Source organism: Leptopilina heterotoma, unplaced genomic scaffold, assembly GCF_015476425.1.
Source record: "Leptopilina heterotoma isolate Lh14 unplaced genomic scaffold, ASM1547642v1 Lhet_135, whole genome shotgun sequence".
Lineage (NCBI taxonomy): Eukaryota > Metazoa > Arthropoda > Insecta > Hymenoptera > Figitidae > Leptopilina > Leptopilina heterotoma.
In genome coordinates this window covers 835,710-856,481 of record NW_025110854.1, presented here as the reverse complement: position 1 = coordinate 856,481, position 20,772 = coordinate 835,710, and the positions used below count along the sequence as shown (strand labels likewise).

The following is a 20,772-nucleotide window of genomic DNA, read 5'->3' as shown; positions in this document are numbered from 1 at the left end:
TAAGACAATTTTACATTATTACTATGATTCGTATACAATTGTAACCCTTTCAAAATTGAATTATTTTCTAAAATTATTAACTGAAATTTTCATCTCAAAATTTTGAGTTTTGTGGGAGTTATGGAGGGGGGGGAAGAAAAATCAAAAAACGCTACTCGAAATCTACTAAATCGATTTTAAATTTCAAAATAAAATTATTTTTGATTTTTTGAAGAAAATAATTTTTATTTTGAAAATCAACTTCAGATTTGTATCTAGCAACGCCAACAACCCTCGTAATACGTTTTAAAAGAATTTGTTTAATTTTTAAAAATTAACTACTACAAAAAAATGTACCGGGTAGGGTTTTTGAGTTTTTCACCGTGACACACCTTCAAATCATGTAGGGCATAGTTTTTTTTATAAACTGGGACACTCAAGAGAGTGAAACAAGAAAAAAATCTTGTGTACCACTTCAATAGAAGAAAAATTTCTTTTTAAAAATTTCAAAATCAAAAATTTTTGAATTTTTTTGAAAAAAAAATTCGAAATTTTCTTTTTAATCTCTTTACTTGGCATTTGAACATATTTAAATTTCATTAAAATCGATTTAGTAGTTTTTGAGAAGAATGCGTTTTTTGATTTTTCTTTCCCCCTCCATAACTCCCACAAAACTCAAAATTTTGAGTTTAAAATTTCAGGAAGTTATTTTTAATTGGGTACGAATGTATGGGCAAAATATGAAAAAATACATGCTGGTGCAATTTTTTAGAGATATTATTTGTTTCAATTAAGACTTTCGATATTCTAGAGAAACTTATATTTAGGTGAAACATTCTTTTCTTGAATTATTTAAACACAAAAATTCAAATTTTTTATAATAATTGTAATTGTAACTCTTCAAGTATCAAATTAAAAATTAAAATTTTGTTTAAAAAGTTGCAAAAAAATTAATTTTGCAATAACTTTTATAACAAAAATTTTTTTTCCCGTCCTTTGGTAGACTTATTCCTAAGGCCAAATAGAAATGTTTTTTTAACATTTCGATTAAAAAAATACTTTTTATTTTTCGTGAAAATTTCACGAATTCTGACCTTTATTTAAAATTTTTTAAAATTGACAAAATTCAATTTTAAAATCTCCAAGGGAGATGGACAGAAAGGAGAGATGACCAGTTCAAATATTTTACATAATTTCTAAAAAAATATCACTTATTATTTATGGGTTATTCTTTAAACTTTTGTGACTAATAATAAATGGAAACAACAAATTGTTGAAAAATAATGAAAATGTAAGTGTAATCCTTCTACATTTTTTTGCATGGGCCTAAAATAATTTGAGAAATTCAAATTTCTTATTGTTATATTGTTATTTTTAACATAATTTTTAATTTTTTGACTTATTGAGTATAGTACATAACCCACGCGCTTCGATATAAACCAAAAATGAAAGGAAAAGTTATTTTATTTATTTAATATTTTGATGTTTACTTTTATCAGGTATATTGGGTGCGAGATGGCCATTAATGAATTTAATTCAAATTTTTTTATTTTAATTTTAAATTCTTAAGAAAAAGAAAAACTAATTAAAAAATGTCTGTTAACAAAATAATTGATCTTATTGACATCAGAGATAGAGATCTATTTGTAGGTTGAGGCGAAAGTTGACATTGATTTGAAGATTGGATTCAGTGCAGTATTTAAAATTTTTGGGTACATGAAAACTGCACTGAATTCCATGATAAATGTTTTCGAGAAAAATAAGTTTTTTGATTTTGCTTTCCCCCAAAAAAGCGAATTTTGAGTTCAGAATTGCAGAAACTTACTTATATAATCACGGGGATAGTAATATATGGTAGACCAAATTTGAGAAACAAAGATGCGGGGACACACTTAATCCCCTACGCCCTTTCATTAGAAAATCTGCAGAAATTCCAAACAGTTTATTGAAATTTAGATTTTACTTTGTAAATAGAAAAAGTTACTTTATATTTTTTTGCATACAGCGTATTTGACATTAGGAATTAATAATCATTTTGAAATTGCAAAAAAGAAAGAAAAATGATTACGACCCATTGTGAGAATAATAAAAAATAAAAATTACGCTTTGATTTGCGGTTGTATAATTGAAAAAATTGAAAGTCGTATGTCACACATGAAATAACAATGGCTTGGGAGCAGTGAAACGTTTCGAAAGTGTAATTGCTTTTCTAGGGATATGTATATGCATATATACATATATATGTACAATAAAGTCTTTGAGGCATAGAGTTGTAACGACCTTGAGGACCTTGAGGAGAGCACACGATCGTTAAAATCCTCTCCTACCTGTTCGTCCCTAATCGTCCTGTCGAGCAAGAGAGCATTCACCGGATGACTCATCCCCGCGTATTCGTCCGAATTCTCGTCCTCCATTGCTCAAACAAAATTATACGCCTACGTCTACCTTCGCAGACGAATTTAAAACTTCCCTCCTCCTCCTCCTTCCTCCCACCCTTCTTAAAGAATACACACAGCGAATTTCACATTCTGTGCTCGTATTAAATTTCGTATATTATATCCATTCTCGAGGGAGAAAAATAATAAAAGAACAAAGAGACAGTTTCATTGTTCGAATCTTTTCAATTCTACCAAATTCTCTTTTACGATTATTATTAATATTATTATAATAATAATATATATATTCGCGCGCCAACCCCCAACTTCAATTTATGGCAGAAAAATTATCAAAAACTATTGTAAAAATTATTTTAAATATTTTTAAATTTGGATTTAAGTCAAATTCTTTAAAAGTCTTCATTTCTTTCTTTAAATTCTTTAAAGTTTTTGACCTGAAAACTGTAGTTAATGATTATAAATAATCATTCAATAAATTAAATTAGTTGTAGTATAAAGTTGCCACAATTTTGACAGTATGTTTATGGCACAGTTTTTAGCCATTGACCTTGAACCTAATTTTCAGGTTATGTTCGCCTTTTCAAGGTCCAAAGTTAGGTCAAAATTGACCTTAATTGACATAAAGAATCAACACTTGAACAGCAGGTAAAGGATTAGGTCAAATTTGTCATAAATTTTGTCGTAATCTACCAACTCTTTACTTGCAGGTCAAAAAAAGGTCAAATTTAACAAAAGTAGGTCTAATGTGACATAAATATTGACGTGGCGAAGAATAAGGATGTATAACTTTTGTTTTACTTTGAATTTTGCAATAATATTTTAGGAGAGTATTCTTGACACTATATAAGAGATCCGAAAATAAAAACAAAAAAAAATCGATTTTTTTGACATTTTAAACTGGAATGTCCCCTTAACCCACTTTATGCATTTTCACATAAAACATTACGAACATAACATAAGATTTTGCTTCTAAGGTTCCTGCACTAAAAAAATTCCTAGTACACTGAGAAAACTGGAGAGTCAAATTCAGAGGTTCAAAAAGTGTATGTTTCCTTTGCTTATGAAGAGAGTTAAATAGTCCAGTCCTTCTAAAATAAATTTTGAATTGATAATGGAAATCTACTCGTTTATTCTCTCCCATTATATCTGCACGGAGAGAAGGGCGTAGTAGATTCTACTGACATGGCAGTTAAATCTACTAAACAGAATCGTTAGTTTTAGACTGACGGTACAGACAGTTCCATCTACTGCACTGTTTAGTAAGATAGTAGGATATACTGAGAAAACATAAACAGAGAGGTGTTTTAGTGTATATTACTAAACATACAGTTGGCGCCACTAACCGGTGCACTAAATGATTTACTAAACGCGTTCTGTCACATTTACTGCAACTCTTCTCTCCGTGTGAGGGTTAAAAGTTGCGCAGAAAATGTGTACGATCTGATGCGCGCGAAATTATTTTTCTGACATTTTATGTATTTAATTTAGGGGTTAGGTTGCCATATTTATTCATTTCGCGCCGGATAAGGAAGGGATTTCTCAAGATGCTTAATTTGTCCCTCTGTTATAAACTCATTTTCCCTCCAAGAGAAATGGCACGAATATCTGTCAATGGTGAATTTGAACATTTAGATTGTTATCCAATAGCTAACTCTCAAATATCAACGATTTGTCCCTCCAGATGTTTAGTCCAATACTCCAGTTTTCTCAGTGTAGATTTGACTACTTTTTAACTACAAACTACTCTGCTTAGTTCAATAAGTCCCCAATTAAATTAAAATATTTATTATTAACCATCAAAAAGTTAAAAGAATTAAGGTTGTGGCCCGGTGTGAAGCTTGAAATTTCGATGCTTCTTCGCGAATTTTTTTAAGCGGGTAAATAAAAAACCGATCTTTACGAAATTAAGATATGTTTTTATGGCCGTCTTTAACTTAAACTATATAAAAAAATTTTTACAATAATTCACATTAATTTGTTAATAATTTTTAACGTTAAAGTCAACTCCTCGAAAAAAGCAGAAATTTTTCGGTAAACTCCAGAACCTTTTGCAGTCACTTTAAATGAAAAACTCAAAGATATTATTAATCCACAGACATAAATCTAAGTCTGATATCAATAAAACATTAAATTTTTTAATAACAAATTAAGTTTTTTAAACAATTTATGATTAAAAAAACGGTTTTCAAAACTTTTTTTCACAAGTCCGCCAGTTTGTTTTTTTGGTTTATAAAAGTAAATTTTAATAATCTGTGGATTAATATAATATCTTTGAGTTTTTCATTTAAAGTGACTGCAAAAGGTTCTGGAGTTTACCGAAAATATTCTGTTTTTTTCGAGGAGTCGACTTTGACGTTAAAAATTATTTGACTGAGAATCAGTGACTCTATTCTCGCGATTTGAATCAGTGAAATTTCACTGAAGATCAGTTAAAAATTATTTAAATTTCAGTCACTTTTCACTGATTGGCCAATTAAAAAATAACTGAAATTTTCAATATGTGTGACAGAAATTTACAGTAGTTTTTTATTTATAAAAATTTTTTTTTTTTTATTCTCAGTCAAATTTTACTAATTTTCAGTGGAATTTCACTGATTCAGATTTAGAGTGTAAAGACGTCAATAAAAACATATATTAATTTCGCAACGATCGGTTTTTTATTTACCCGCTTAAAAAAATTCGTGAAGAAGCATCGAAATTTCAAGCTTCACACCGAGCTACTACCTTAAGAATGTAGTTGGTGCAATCAGATTTTGTACTTGTTTTTGTAATTTAACTAAATTTCTTAGTTAAATGAATTCTAAATTTTTAACTAGATAAGAAATAATAAAATTAACTATATACAAGCATTATTGGATTAAGTAAAAAAGTAATTATTTTAACTACTTTTCACTAGCACTTTACTACCCACTGAAATTGAATTTTTAGAAAAAATTTTTTCAGTGTATTCAGATACAACTGTTTTTAACTAAAATTTTTTCTTAGTTTATTATAATTAATAACTTTAAGGAATTTATTCTAAAAAGTTTAATTATTTAAATAAGAAAAATTCAAAGTATTTTTTTAAAATTCATAATTGTAAGTCAAAAATTTTTAAAGTGAAAAAATTCAAGGATTCAAGGATATTCTTTGTCGAAATTATTTTTCCTTATAAGAATATTGAGAGTAGTGACGAAATGATTTTTTATTCTTCGAGGTATACCTAAATATTATCCGCTAACGTTTTTCTTGATTGTTGCTTAATTTGCTTTATTATCGTGTTGGCAAATTCTTATTGCAGGAAATGAGTTATATATGGTGTAAAAATGGGAATTTAACTCTCTAAATCTGAATTAGTAGAATTCTACTAAGAAATAGTAAAATTTTACTAATTTTTAGTAGTTTTCATGGAAGACTTTTCCCCTTTTCAATTAGTAGAATATTACTAATTTTTAGTAATATTTTACTAATGTTTTAGTAAAATTTTACTAATTGAAAGTAACTTTTTTACTAAATGAATTAGTGAAACTGTTTTATCGACTATTAATAAAACAGTTCTACTAATTGTTAGTAGAATTCTACTAATCAATTAGTAAAATCTACTAATAATTAGTAAAATTTCACTATTTGTTAGTAAAATTATTACTAAATCATTTGGTGGAAGACTTTTCGTCATTTCATTAGTAACTTTCTACTAATTCAGATTTAGAGAGAATAGAACACAGTTTTGACATTTAGATTTTTTTTTTCGGTTCTTAAAACTTTTTTTTGATTTATGAGAAATAGGAACATTGACAAAATGGGTATCCTTTCTTAAAAAAGACATGGAGTGGAAAGGTCGAATGTATCGAAAAGTATCGAAGTAAAGAATGGGCAATGAGAATGTAAAATCTTAATAGAAGGGTGTTTTTAAAATTGTTTGTACATGTGAAGGTGGCGCTGCAGTCGTATGTTATTTAAAAAGAGCTCGAATATATAAATTTTATTTTTGTTAAGAGAAAGTACACATAATAAATCTTATTTTGCATTGTCAAAAAAAACGTCAACATTTCAAATATAAATAAGCAAATTATTAACTGAAAAAATTTGAATATTATTATTAATAAAATAATGGACTTGGACAATGGACATATAAAAACTAGCATCGTAGACGGCCGCTTGCGGCCGTCGGAGGAGCTAGTAGAGAAAAAATTTTACTACATGAACGATTGCAATATTGGCATTTTCCTGTTAGCAAATTGTCATAATTTCAGTTTATATATATATATGAAATTGCATAAGAGAAAAATATTTCTTTACATTTATAAAGAGAGAAAGGAAATATATACCTACTTTTTTAATTCCTTTGTCAGGTGTAGATATTACCAATATATGCTTTTATTTATCAAAAATATATATCTTGTACACGTGTTCAGTTATTGTTGACAGTTTGCAATCGTTTGCATAATGTTTATATTTTTGTATTATCTTTTCGATTATTTTCGTTTTTTTAATTTTGCCTTCTCCATTCTGTCAAAAATTAAATTTTGTAGTGTCAGATGATTGTCCCATTAATTAAAAATGGTTAAGAATTTCTAATTTTCAAAAAGAATTTTACTATTCTATTTATAGTACATGCAATTTTTATAACGAAAATTTTAGATCAAGCAAAATTTATTAAAAAAAATAAGTAAAACAATTTGTACAAATTTTAAATAGTGGACATTTATATATATATTTTACGTGAAATGTCCTAAGTTGAAATTTCAACTTCTTGAAAAAAATTGAAACTCAGGGAATTTGTTGTTCTATCAAGTAGAAATGGGGGTCAATTTGACCAAATTTGCTAACACCGGCTACTTTGTGAATTTTTTCTGAACATACTTGTAATGGGAAAAATTTTTTAGAATATATTTCTGAAAGGTTTTTTCGTCCTCTTTCCAATATACTTTGATCTATATTTTTTCATTGTTTTATTTTTACTTACTTAATTTATATAAAAATAATAAATATCGTACCGTGCTATTCTTCATCAATTCACCTTAATTTCTCAAAAAAATGTTGTTAAAATCCTGCACAGCTTTTTAAATTATATAAATGTCACAGTATAAATATTACACAAAGACTACAAAGATTTTAAATTAAATCTACTTTATCAATCACCCACCGATGTGGAAATTTTACTACTGTAACTATTTATTGAATAAAGAAAATTTCAAAGGTATTATAATCGTAGAGACTAATGACATACTTATAATAGAAAATTGATTAATTAAGTAGGGGAGAGATACGCACGTTGAGACGGTCCGCACGTTGAGACACTAAGATATTATAACCTGTGTAACTGATAATACCAAAAATTTTATTGGCATTTTGTCGTATCATTAATACCAAACTTTTTATTTAAAAAAAGCGCAATAACTCCTGTTTTTTTCGGTAGAACTAGAGCGAACCAATTTTTTAGTTAAAAAAAGTGTTTTTTAGAATTTCTGTTTAGTGTATTTACTGTATTTTTTAGTGGCAGAAAAAATTGCGGATAACATTTACTTATCAATTTTGGTTCTACTTTAAAGTTCCGACGAAAATTTAGACATACGTTAACATCTACAAATAATTTCAAAGCTTTAAAAAAATAACGGCAAGGTCTGCACGTTGAGACACACTGTGGTACGCAGGTTAAAACGCTCACGGTGTGAAAATAGTGCTGTCATTAAAATTGATTTTGAATCCACAATTTTTAAGCGTTTTACATGTTCTTCACCTGTAAAAATTGCGAATATAAAAATTTCGATTAATTATTTTTGTGCAAAATAAAATTTTATTTTTTGATTATTTTTTTTAAGTTAATTTTTAATGTTTTAATTTTTTTTCTTTGAGCTAAGACCATCAAAATAAGTAAATAAACAACAAACAATTAGAATCTGACGTAATTATTCATTTTGTTTCAATTTAAAATAAATTATTATGGGTGTCTCAACGTGCGTACCACTTTTTTTTTTGGTCAAAAATAACATGTTTAAAAAGTCAGCTATAAATTTTTCAATTTTGTCCAAAAAAAATAACTTTCTTTGGCAATGTTGTAGCCCTGGACAATACTTTTAAGAAAGCATTTCGAATTTTTCGCTAAATTTTGTTTTTTTAAAAATTATAACTGAAAAACAGAACCCGTCTCAACATGCGTACCTCTCCCCTATCAAATAATAAGACAGGTAATTAGTATACACGTTGTTTGCAAGCAACAAAATGTGTTATGATTTTTCTGAATTACCAAAACGTGTAATGGCAAATATAAAAGAATCCAGAACGCATTGTGGCATTTTTTAATTACCACAATGCGTTGTGGCCGAATATTGTAGCAGCCACAAAGCGAATTTCGCGTTGTGGACCTTTTCTTTTTATTATTTTATCGTTTTCTTTAAATGTTCATGAAATAATTTAATTTCATAAATATCAAAATTTACTCGGAAATTATTAAAATTTGCCAAAGTGATCAATAAATACAGACGTTTTAAATTTTACTGTAAAAAATGTACTATATATAGTAAAAGTTACTTTATTAATTTTTTCTGTGTTTTATTTAGCAATTTAAAATAAATATATTACATATTATAATAAATAATACATTTACCTTCGCAGATAAATAATAATTTTATATAATTTTATTTACAAACTACAGGAAATATTGCAAATAATATCTAAGAAATTAGAATCAAATTTATTCTATCTCATTATTTTACAACTTTCAATCTTAATGATACTATATAGTTATATTATAGTTTTATTATATTATATTATTATACGAAAGTTCTTTAAATAGACAGATTTATTATTATTATTTTTATTATTATTTTTATTATTATTATTATTATTATTATTATTATTATTATTATTATTATTATTATTATTATTATTATTATTATTATTATTAAGAAACCTGTGGTTGAATCATTAGTAAAAACTTTCTACACAAATATTTTATTGGTTAAAATCTTATTCTACAACTAAAAGCAAATATAATAAAATACACTTATTTGTACTTTGGAAATTTTTACGTCAGCATAAAATTATTATTTATCTGGTAAAAGTAAATAATGAAAACTGGTTAGAAATTAGATTAATAATTAATAAATTATTGATTCAAATTTTGGTATGACGCAACTTATGCAACTAAATATATATTCAATCCACTATTACTTTTTTTAAACAATTAAATTATTAAAAAAAATTTTATAAATTCACGAAAATAAATATAAACTAATTTTTACAATAATTTTATAGTAAAACCTAAATATTACACCTGGTGTTTCTTTTATCATATTTTATTATTTTAGAACAAAATTTTGATTAAAATTAAAGTAAAATTTTTTCCGTTTAGAGATTATAATAAATTTATTATTTTAATTGTATAACTATAAATTAGAAACACAAAATAAATAAATAAATGTACTTAAAACACATTTGGAAAAATATCCGTAAGTTTACTTCGGGATAACTGTCAGAGGAATTTTTCTTGAAATAAATTATATATTATAAATAATAAAATATAATATATTAAAATTATAAAAAAATATAAATTTATAAACTTAAATTTACAAGAAATTTATTACTGGTAATAAATTATTATTTGTAATATATAATTTATTTACTACTAATATAAATGATCCAAAATATTTATATTGTCAGTAAATTAATTAACTTGTTTATTAGATTAGAAAAAGAATTAGAAAAAGAATTAGAAAATGAAAAACAATGAAAACAATTGAAACAAATTTCAATAATTGTTAAATAAGGGTCAATACAATCATCATTTTTTATTCAATTGATCCAGTATTTTGCGGTTGATTTCTTTATTACTCTCATCTATTAAATTCGAAAAGGAAATTTTACCTATTACAATCATTATAAAGGATAAAGTGCAAATTGAATTATATTACCACTCTATACAGTATTATAAAATTCTATAAGAATTTATTTTGCCTGTAGTGTAAGAAATGTAAATAAAATAAAAAAAATCTAAATAGTTTTCGTTTAAAATGTTAATGCACGCAATTATGCCGAGATTTCTTTAATGGTTTAATCATAAAAGGGTGGAGTTTTCATTTTATTTTATTTCAACAATTTTAAGAGACTTATATTGATTATTATACGCTTCGTGTTATGATTATTTATCACCATTAATAAACGTTAAAACTTTTGTTACTGTTGAAGATAAGAAAAAAGTGATGGAAAAAATTCAGTTTGAAAGCCAAAAGTTCTGTTTTTTTATTTTTTTTTATTTTTATTGTGATAAATGAAAAATTTTAAGTGCGCTTCTCTTTTGTGATGTAGGTAATTGTAATATTATGTATATTTAGTATATAAAATATATATTTAAGTTTTGAGTGTATTTCTTTTACAAACACAGTGGTGGGCATCAAAATGATTTTGCGGGAGAGAAACCGGTTGCGATGAACAAGCAATTAAAGTTTAACGCATGCCCTTAATAACCAGTAGCGCTCAGGGACATTTTATTCATATATAGGAGAGAGAGAATGCTTTCACATGAACCTGCGCGAATATAAATAAATTCCAGAAATCCCGTTTCTAATATATATCAGCAGAAATTTATTATACCACTGCTCATATATAATCGTCGCGCAACAAAAAATACATTTTTTATTTATATTTATACTAATTATTATAATTAGAAACATTAATCTCTACTTTTTTCCATTGTTTTTATTTTTAAATACTCATTTATATTTAACAACTTTGATAATAACTCTATTTCATCTTGTAAAAATATAAATTTTATCTACAATAATGCCCATACTTTTTCACATTAATAATATAGTTATTAACATAAATAATTTTTTAATTACAACATTAATAACTTTTTAATAATGTAAAAATATACATTACTGACTGAGTAAATATTAATTAAATAAATATATAAATAAATAATAAAATAAGAAATAAATAAATATATTAATTAACATTCCCTTAATATATAATCTCTCTATACTCTATAAATCTGAATTCGTATAAAAAGTTACTAAATGAAATGACGAAAGGTCCAGCAAATTATTTACTTCACTAAAAAATAAATTTATTTGATTTAAATAAAAATTATTTGGTTCAAGTAAATCTTTATTTCATAACAGACAAGTGCGATTTGTCTTTTGAATCAAATTTTTTTTAGTGTAATAATTATACTAGTAATGAATTTCTTATAAAATTTTACTGTTTCATTTAATACCTATAGTTTTAAAGTTTTTACTATAAATTTTATTAAAAAGTTACTAAGAATTAGTAGAAATTTTTACTATGTAATATAATTGAAATTAGTGGACAAATTTTCACTAATTCTAATTTAGAGAACAATTAGTGAAATATTACTATTTGTTATAATGTTTTATTCATTCAAATTGGCAATTTCAACTAATCTGTATTAGTGATTAGTAAAAAAATGCTTACTTAACGCAGGCATATAATCGACTTTAATGCTTAAAAAATCATTTTAATCGATTTAAGGTACAAAATAAGTAAAGAAAAATCGTTGATTGTCACATAAAAAGTGACTTTTCCCCAATTTCCAAAATTTTTTTTATTTTTTCTCTTATTTCGATTTTAAATTCAATTCTAAGTTTTTGTAACATTTAATTATTATTCTCAAATAATTTTTGCATATTTCAACAATAATATTTTAATAATTTACTAATAATATTTTAAAAATAATTGTAACAAAATTCTTCTAGATATAAAATTTATATTTCAATAAAATTAGAGAAGGTTTTCTCTCTTAATCTGAATCAGTGAAAATCCACTGAAAATCAGTGAAATTTGACTAAGAATATGTGAATCAATTTAAAATTACTGATATATCAGTCGTTTTTCACTGATTAAACAATTTTATTAAAAAATTTCTGGGAATTTCTGTCACACATTTTGAAAATTTCAGTTATTTTTTCATTGGCCAATCAGTGAATAATCACTGAGAAAACGAATTATTTGGTTCAAACAAATGTTTAAATCAAACTTAAAATATCTTTGCTATACAGTGAAACATATTCAAGTTTAATTCAAACATATTTTTTGGTTCATTTAAAGAAACAATATATTTAATTCAAACATAAATTATGGTTGATTTTAAATTATTTATAATAAAATTTTAAGTTTGAATCAAACATAAAATTTTTAAACATAATTTTTGTTTAAATCAAAACAGAAAATATGTTTGAATTAAACATAATTATTCAAACAAATAATATTTTTGAATCAAAGCAGTAAATATTTTCTATATATTGGGATTAAGCTTACAAACTAATTTCAATTAAACAAAATCATTTAAAATTATTTTTCTATTTGAATTAAGTATAATGTTTTCTAAGTGATGACTGATACTTCAATAATTTTTAACTGATCTTCAGTGAAATTTCACTGATTTAAATCAAGAGAATGGAGTCACTTAAAATCAGTCAAATTTCACTAATTCAGTTTTAGAGAGTACAATAATTGTTTGAAAAATGTTCAATTAATTATTTTCGAAAATTCAATTACTTTTAAAATTAATTAAATTGAGGCCTTGGATCCAATAACTCGCCCGACGCTCGGAGGAACGCGCAACTGCCAGTCAGTGAGCAGTGAGCGCCTCTGGGCCACTCACTGCTACCCGACTGGTATTAGCGCGTGTCTTCGAGCGTCGGGCGAGTTATTGGATCCAAGGCCTCAATTAATTAAAATTTTTTACAAATCTTATTTATTTCAGAATTTTTAAATTAAATTATTGAAAAGTCCAATAATTTTGATAAATTAGTATTTAAATACTTATTGTCATTTACTTATCTACAGTATAATAAAATATTTAAGAAAATTTTTTCTACTATTTTTAACTAAAATTTTTCTTTAAATATCAATTATTTTTAATAATTTTGAGAAATTTCTTTGAAAATCCAGTTATTCAAAAATTGCAATTTAAAAACTTACCAAATTTAATTATTTTTAAAAATTTTTACTGTAAGTCTTCTAATATTGAATTATTTTCTAGAAATTCTAATTAAAATTTTTCTCTAAAACAATTGTTTTTAATCATTTTCATAAAATTTTTCAAGAGTTCAGTTATTCTCGCATTTTTTTAAAAATAGTCGAAAAAAGTCGAAGTCATTATATTTAAAACCTGTTGCCAAATTGTGAATTAGTGGCTCAATTTTCACTAATTCAAATTTAAAAAGAATTCTTACCTATATTATATTTTGTTCAGATAAAATATTTCTGTGGGAGTATTATTATTGTTAATTTTAATTAATATAATCGTTAATGTTATAAATATAAATTGTTAATAATTTTATATATATGTTATGTTATAAATGCTTATAATTATTAATTAATTTAATACCAAAAGTATTAATATCAATTAGAATAATAATTTTTACTAATATCAACTAATATTAACTGTCAATATTGACATAATAATATTACATTCTGATAATACTTATTAACATTAATAATAATTATTTGTACTGAATTTTAAAAAATATCTGTATCAAAAATAAAAAAAATATGAAACAATTGGTATTTATAATTGTAGTTTAAATAAATTTTAGAGGTGGAAAATTAATTTTTTCTTCTATTTTGAGTGTGATGATGATTGGATAATTCAAATTGCAGTATAGACACGAACCGTTTTTTACTCTCTGTTGTTAAAGCAAGATCAACACTAGTTGGTGAAAGTTCGAACACTTTCCGCTAGATTATAGCTTACCATAAATTAAACTAGCTCTTTTACAGTTGTCTGCTTTACCGATTGACAGCAATAATTTTTCAGTCAATAAAACAGTTATTTTTTATTTAAAAATTCTAAATTACCAAAAATTGTTCTTCCAATTTTTTAACTTTTTTTTAACGAAAGTTTTTTTTTCAATAAAAACTCATTTTTTCCCTACATTTTTCTCATTTTCCTTCATTTTTTCATAGTTTTAATTTATTTTTCAATTATTATTTTTATTATCTACATCAATAAAATATCAATAATTTAACCGATAATAATTCAAATAACCGATACTTTATTTAATTGCCTTATAAATAAACATTTGTTTGATAATAATAGACAAAAGTAATCATTTATTTAAATAAAATAAATTTTTTTCAGTGTAATAATAATAATAATTGATTACTTTTAATAGGTATTATTATTTATTTATTTAAAGTAAATTTAATAAATAATTGAATTATGTAACAATGTAACAATGTAGCAATAACATAAATGAACCTAATAATTATTTAATAAATTAAAAAATAACTAAATAAATGTATTAATTGCACGGAGAGAGAATATATATTAAATTTTGTAAAAATATTTTCAAATTAGGGAAAAAGTGCAACAAAGCGAAATTTTGATATAGAAAATACTAAATTTTAAAAAAAGTTTTGTGAAATTTATTATAGTTATATTAGAATTTAATTAATATTTTTGATATTTGATATAATTATACTAATATTTCACATAAGTTTTTTTAAAGTTTAGTATTTTTTATATCAAAATTTCGCTTTGTCGCACTTTTTCCCTAATTTGAAAATATTTTTACAAAATTTAATATATATTCTCTCTCCGTGTGCTCCTTTCATTTGTTGTTTATATACAGGCTTTTACGAGAGAAGTGGAGTAATGAAATAAAACAATGTATATAATTGAATTTTGAATTGTAATTTGAAATGAAGAGATTTTCTGAATTGGAGGAATAAAATACATGCGATGGAATGTGTGTATTTATATATAATTATCAAGATGAAAAGTATAGCACGAAGAAATAAAAATGCATTCATAGAAGGCGCCAACATGCATTTAGTTGCGTTGGTGAAGTAGAAATAACTTAAAGCAAACGTCGTAGTCGTCGTCGTCGTCTTACCTCTATGTAATTGAATTAATTACACAAGAGAGGCCCGACTGTGCCCGACTGGCAATATCAACAAGATTCTGCAAGAGGGGTCGGTAGAGTTGCGCCCAACCATTTTGTCCCGCAAAAGAGACGACAAAAGACATTCTTCCGACATTACTCATACTGTCAGAAAGAAAAGTTCAAACACCTACTATTAAACATTATGCCTACATACATTCACACCTGTATTATCAAGCAAAACTTAATTCACATCCAACAATTACTGGAATTCACTTTTTCTATTTTCACTTATTATACAAAAAATATAATAAATCACTTCATTATTCAAAGTCAAATAAATCAATCATTCATTTATGCTTCGAGTCTTTTTTAGATTATATTAAGTTTATTATTTTTAAATCAAAATTTTGTTATTTAGCCACAGTTTTTCTAAGGATATCAAATTGAGATACAACACTTTTGATACGTTTTTTGTCTCAATTTGATATCCTTAGAAAAACTGTAAGGACGAAAGCTCATTCTTTATTTAATATTTGAAATTTGATTTTGTTTAAGCCTTTTACTCCCATAATTAAGAAACTTAATGTAAATATCTAAAAAAAGGTACAATAACTACAGTTTTCGAGGTGAATTACTAAGAATCTGAAGTCAGATTTTCAAAATTCAAAATGCAGGGCTCAATCCCGTAAATGTCCGTAGAGTCAGTTTTTTTTTTAAAAAAAAGGTCCGTAAAGTACGTAATTTAATTGAGAAAACTAGAAAAGTTCGTAAATTTGAAGAATTTTAGAGAAATTACAAATGATTCCATAAATTCAATTATTATTTTTAAAACTTATAAAATTCTTCGCCGAAATTCAATTATCTTTAGAAATAATTAAATTTTTCTCCGAAATTCAATTATTTTCAAAAGTAGTAAAATTCTTCTCAAAAATTCAATTATTTTCAAAAATTTTAATATAAAATTCTTGTCAAAATTTCAATTATTTTCAAAAATTTTCCATAAGAATTAAATTATTTAAAAAAAAATCTAATAAAATTCTACGCAAACCTTTAATTATTTTCATAAAATAATAAAAATTTTACACGAATTCTATTATTTGCAAATTTTTTATAAATTTCTTCGCAATCATTCAATTATTTTCATAAAAATAATAAAACTCATTGCAGAATTTCTATTATTTTTAATTTTAATCGAAAATTGTAATTATTCTTATTAAACATTTTATTAAAATTCGTCAAAAGAATTAAATTATTTAAACATTTATTGATAAAATTCTTTAAATGAGAATTCAATTTTAAGAAACATGCAATTATTCAATCAATTATTTATTTTTGTTTTTAAATAATTGAATTCTAATAGAATTTTCTAATAAAAATTGATTTTAAAATGGATTTCAGTTAAAATTTTAGATTATAATTGAATATTAAAAACATTGGAGCGTGAATTTTTTTAAATAATTGATTTTTGAAAAGGTTTTAAAATAAAATTTTTGAAACTCTGAATTTTTTATATGTTTAAATTAACAATTATGTGGAATTAATTTTTTTCAGAAAGTTTAATTGCGGATTTTTTTTTTGAAAATTATTTGAAGTTTTTATTTTCTAACATAATTTAATTGAAGAATTTACGAATAATTGAAATTTTGATAAAGTGAATTGTTAATAAATGAATTTGAAAATTCTGTAAGAACTTTTTCAATCATTATTAAAAATAATAAATTTGTAGAAGAATTTTTGTCTAAAATACAAAAAAAAATTATTTTGGAAAAATGAAATATTGTTCAAAAATAATAAAATTCTTCTTTAGGGGTTAAATTATTATCAGAAATAATAAAACTCATAGCAGAATTTCAATTATTTTTAATACAATTTTAATCCAATTTCTCGAAAAATGTAATTTTATTATTCTTAAAAATTTTATTAAAATTTATTTAAAAAATTATTTAAAAATTTATTGATAAAATTCTTTATGGGAATTGGATTTTAAGAAACATGCAATTATTTAATAAAGTACCTATTTATTTTTCTATTTAAATAATTGAATTCTAGTAGAATTTTCTAATAAAAATTAATTTAAAAATTAATTTCAATTAAAAAAATTTAGATAATAATTGAATATTAAAAGGAATATATAGCGTGACTTTTCAGAAATAATATAATTTTGAAATTAATTTTTTTGAAAAAGTTTTATTGAATTTTTTTTATATTATTTTAAGTTTTTATTTTCCAATATATATATTTAATTGAAAAATTTACGAATTTTTTTTACAATTTTTTGTGAATATAGGAAATATATTTTTGTTAAATTTTAAGTTATATTACCTAAAGTATTTCTAATTGACAAAAAATTGAGTTTTTATTCATTTTTTTTTATTTCATTTATAAGTTGTTTAAAATGGAGGAAATTAAATTCTTTTCCCTTCTTAATTTTTATTTGTTATTCTTCAATTAAAATTCAAAATTACATAATTGGATTAAATTTTGTTCCGATTGTTCGTCGGATGCTTCTTTAATTTGGTATTAAACCACTAAATTTTGATTCGTTTTTTGTCTCAATTTGATATCCTTAGAAAAATTGTGTTATTGTTTTAATTTATACACTGAAAAAAAAATTTAATTGATTCAATTAACCGATTAATTGACTATTATCCATTAAATATTTAATTGAATCAAATAATATTTATTGGAGTCAATTAAATGGTTTTTTATTCAAATACTGAAATTATTGGTTCAAATACCATTTAACTGACTCCAATAAATAATATTTGATTAAAGTAAATATTTAATTGATAATAGTCAATTCATCGGTTATTTGTATCAATTAAATTTTTTTTCAGTGTATTAGAAGTTATATGTTGAAAAAAACGGTGGCTTTAAAACACTAGGACTGAAAGGGTAAAAATTGTTTTATAAAACTTTATTTTATTTTTCATAACTCAATCTTTTTTGTTTAAAAATGTTAAAAGGTAAACGGTAAATTAAAAAAATATTAAAATCTAAATTTTAATGTTAAATCTTTTTTAAATTTAAAATGAATATAATTTTCTTTTTTTATATAGTGAAAATTTTTCCTCAACTTGTTATATTTCATTCAAATGGAAATTCTATTTTCTCGGGATTTCCAAAATGGAAGAATTTCTTTTCATCTTTATGCAGATGAGCTCGAAATAACAGAAAGTATATAGGTGTGTTATGTAGTTTGTTTTTGGAAAAACAATTTTAAAATGTAAAATGCCACCTGAAACTTATATTCTACTGTATACGTTACAATATTCCAGAATTCTGGTATGGGGTCTATAATTATGCAAATTTGGCACTTTCGGTCCATTAAGAGAAAACAAAATGGATCGCAGACGTAGATAAAATTTATATATACAGACTGCGCCTTCACTTCATGCTCAAATATGTTTGTTTTCAACTCATCAACTGCGAATACTAAGTATTTTTATTTTGAGGAACAAGAATTTCTTATTCTTGCAAATATGAAATATGGATAAAAATAAAAATAGTTCATTCAAAATTTTTGCGCTGTGTACTTTTTTATTTTTATGATTAATTTTTATCCACTTCTTGAAATTTTTTTAAATTTAATAACTTTAATAAATTTTGCTGTATTTAAAAAGAAACTTTTTCTTAAACAATACACATATTTTTATACCTTTTCTCTAACTTACATTGTAAAAAATTTATGGAGTAACTTATAGCAACAGGACCTAATAAATTACTAAATTTTCATCCAAGTTAAGTTTCAATTAACGGCAACTAGAATTTGGCAAAAAATATTTCGGAGTTGAGAATCGACTCCAAAATTAAGTATACCTACTTAAAAATACTCCGTATGTGGAATAAAATTTTTTAGAATAAAAGAGGAGTAAAATTTTAATTCTTCTTGCATCACTTTTTAATTTTTAGTAAGGGGTATTTTCTCATTTTTTATAGAAAAATATTAAATACATATTTTTTTAATTTTTTCATGTTTGTCAAAATTTTCGAGTTATGAATTTTCGAAATTTTTGATTTATAAAAGTATATACCAATTTTCAATAGCTTCTAAGTTTGAAAGTATTGAATTTAGAAAAAAGCTTTCAAAGACAGAAAATTTTTGTTTTTCTTCAAGTTTTACTCTCTAAATCTGAATTAGTGCGGATTCGTTTACCAATTTGAATTAGTAACATTTTTTACTAATTTTTAGTAGTTTTTTTTACTAATTGATAGTAGAAAATTACTAATTCAATTAGTAGAACGTATTTTTTACTATTTCAAATTAGTAAATTTTCTACTAATAATTAGTAAAAAAAACTACTAAAAATTAGTAAAAACAGTTACTAATTCAATTGGTAAACGAATCCGCACTATTTCATTAGTAGAAAACTACTAATTCAGATTTAGAGAGTAAGTAATGTAAAAAAAACCAATTTTTCTAAAATTTTTAATAAAAAAAAATTATTTTTTTTATAAACAAATTAATTTTTTTTAAATTTATATTTTGCCCAAGACAATTTTTGTTAATTTAAAGTTTTCAAAATCTCAAATGATTGTATTAAAAATTCTAATAATTATGTAAAATCTGCAAAACATAGTGTGGGGTTCTAGGGTTAAAAAGCAAAACTTACAAAAATTGTCATTTTTTGTAAGTTAGAAAATTTTCTACCTAATGGATGAAAAATAAAATATTTATTTTTTGCAAAGTTTGGAAAGATTTTAGTTTTTTGAAACTGAAAAATATATTCTTATGTAATACCTATTATTTCCAGTAATTATTTGAAGAATCCACATCTCTTTTTTAAAACTTAAAATACCCTTTTTTACCTGGAATTTATAAATTTATAAATTATTGTTATAGTTATAAATATTTTCATAATTTTTATTATTTAATGCTGAGTAATAGAATTATTTTAATAAAACTTATTATTTATTTCATCATTTATTCGATTGATAATAGTAATTCTAATATATTAAAGCATTTTATTTTTCCTTTGTTTCAGGTGAGTTAAACAGCATATGTTTCTTTTCGAGTTAATTTCGTAAGTAAATATACATGTACATTGAAGTTTATATAATTATATATTGTAAGTAAAATATAATTATCAAAGCAACAATTTCAAAATTCTGATTCGTTTATTTAACAAAAAATATCAGCTCTACAATATTTTTAGGAAATTGATAATTAATAGTATAAGCTGAAAGAAAATATATATAGGAAAATATATACTACTTGTTTTGCAAAGTTTCTTTTCAAATTTTTATTAACGAAATATAATGTCACAGTTTTTCTAAAGATATCAAATTGAGACAAAAAAGTATATTTAGCCTAAAAGTTCAACTAAAGATATTAGTTGATTAAAAAGTATTGTTAAATTAATTAGTTTTTAAGTTATTCTGTGTTTGTTAAGTTATCTCTGTTTGTATAACTAATTTTACTTTTTTTGAAGTATGTAATTAAAAAATTTTAGTTCAATTGACTTAAATACTTAGATAAATTCCAAACTGTAATTTCACAATCGTATTGTTGATTCTTAGTTTTTTTGGAGTCAAAAGTGCCAATGCCAAATTTTCAAAATTAA

General features: G+C 23.7%; 1 protein-coding gene across 4 annotated transcripts in view; it reads left to right on the top strand.

Moving 5' to 3' along the window:
- LOC122497619 (tight junction protein ZO-1) overlaps positions 1–20,772 on the top strand; it is a 194,973-nt gene that overhangs the window by 121,863 nt on the left and 52,338 nt on the right. The gene's annotated exons all lie outside the window — the stretch shown is intronic.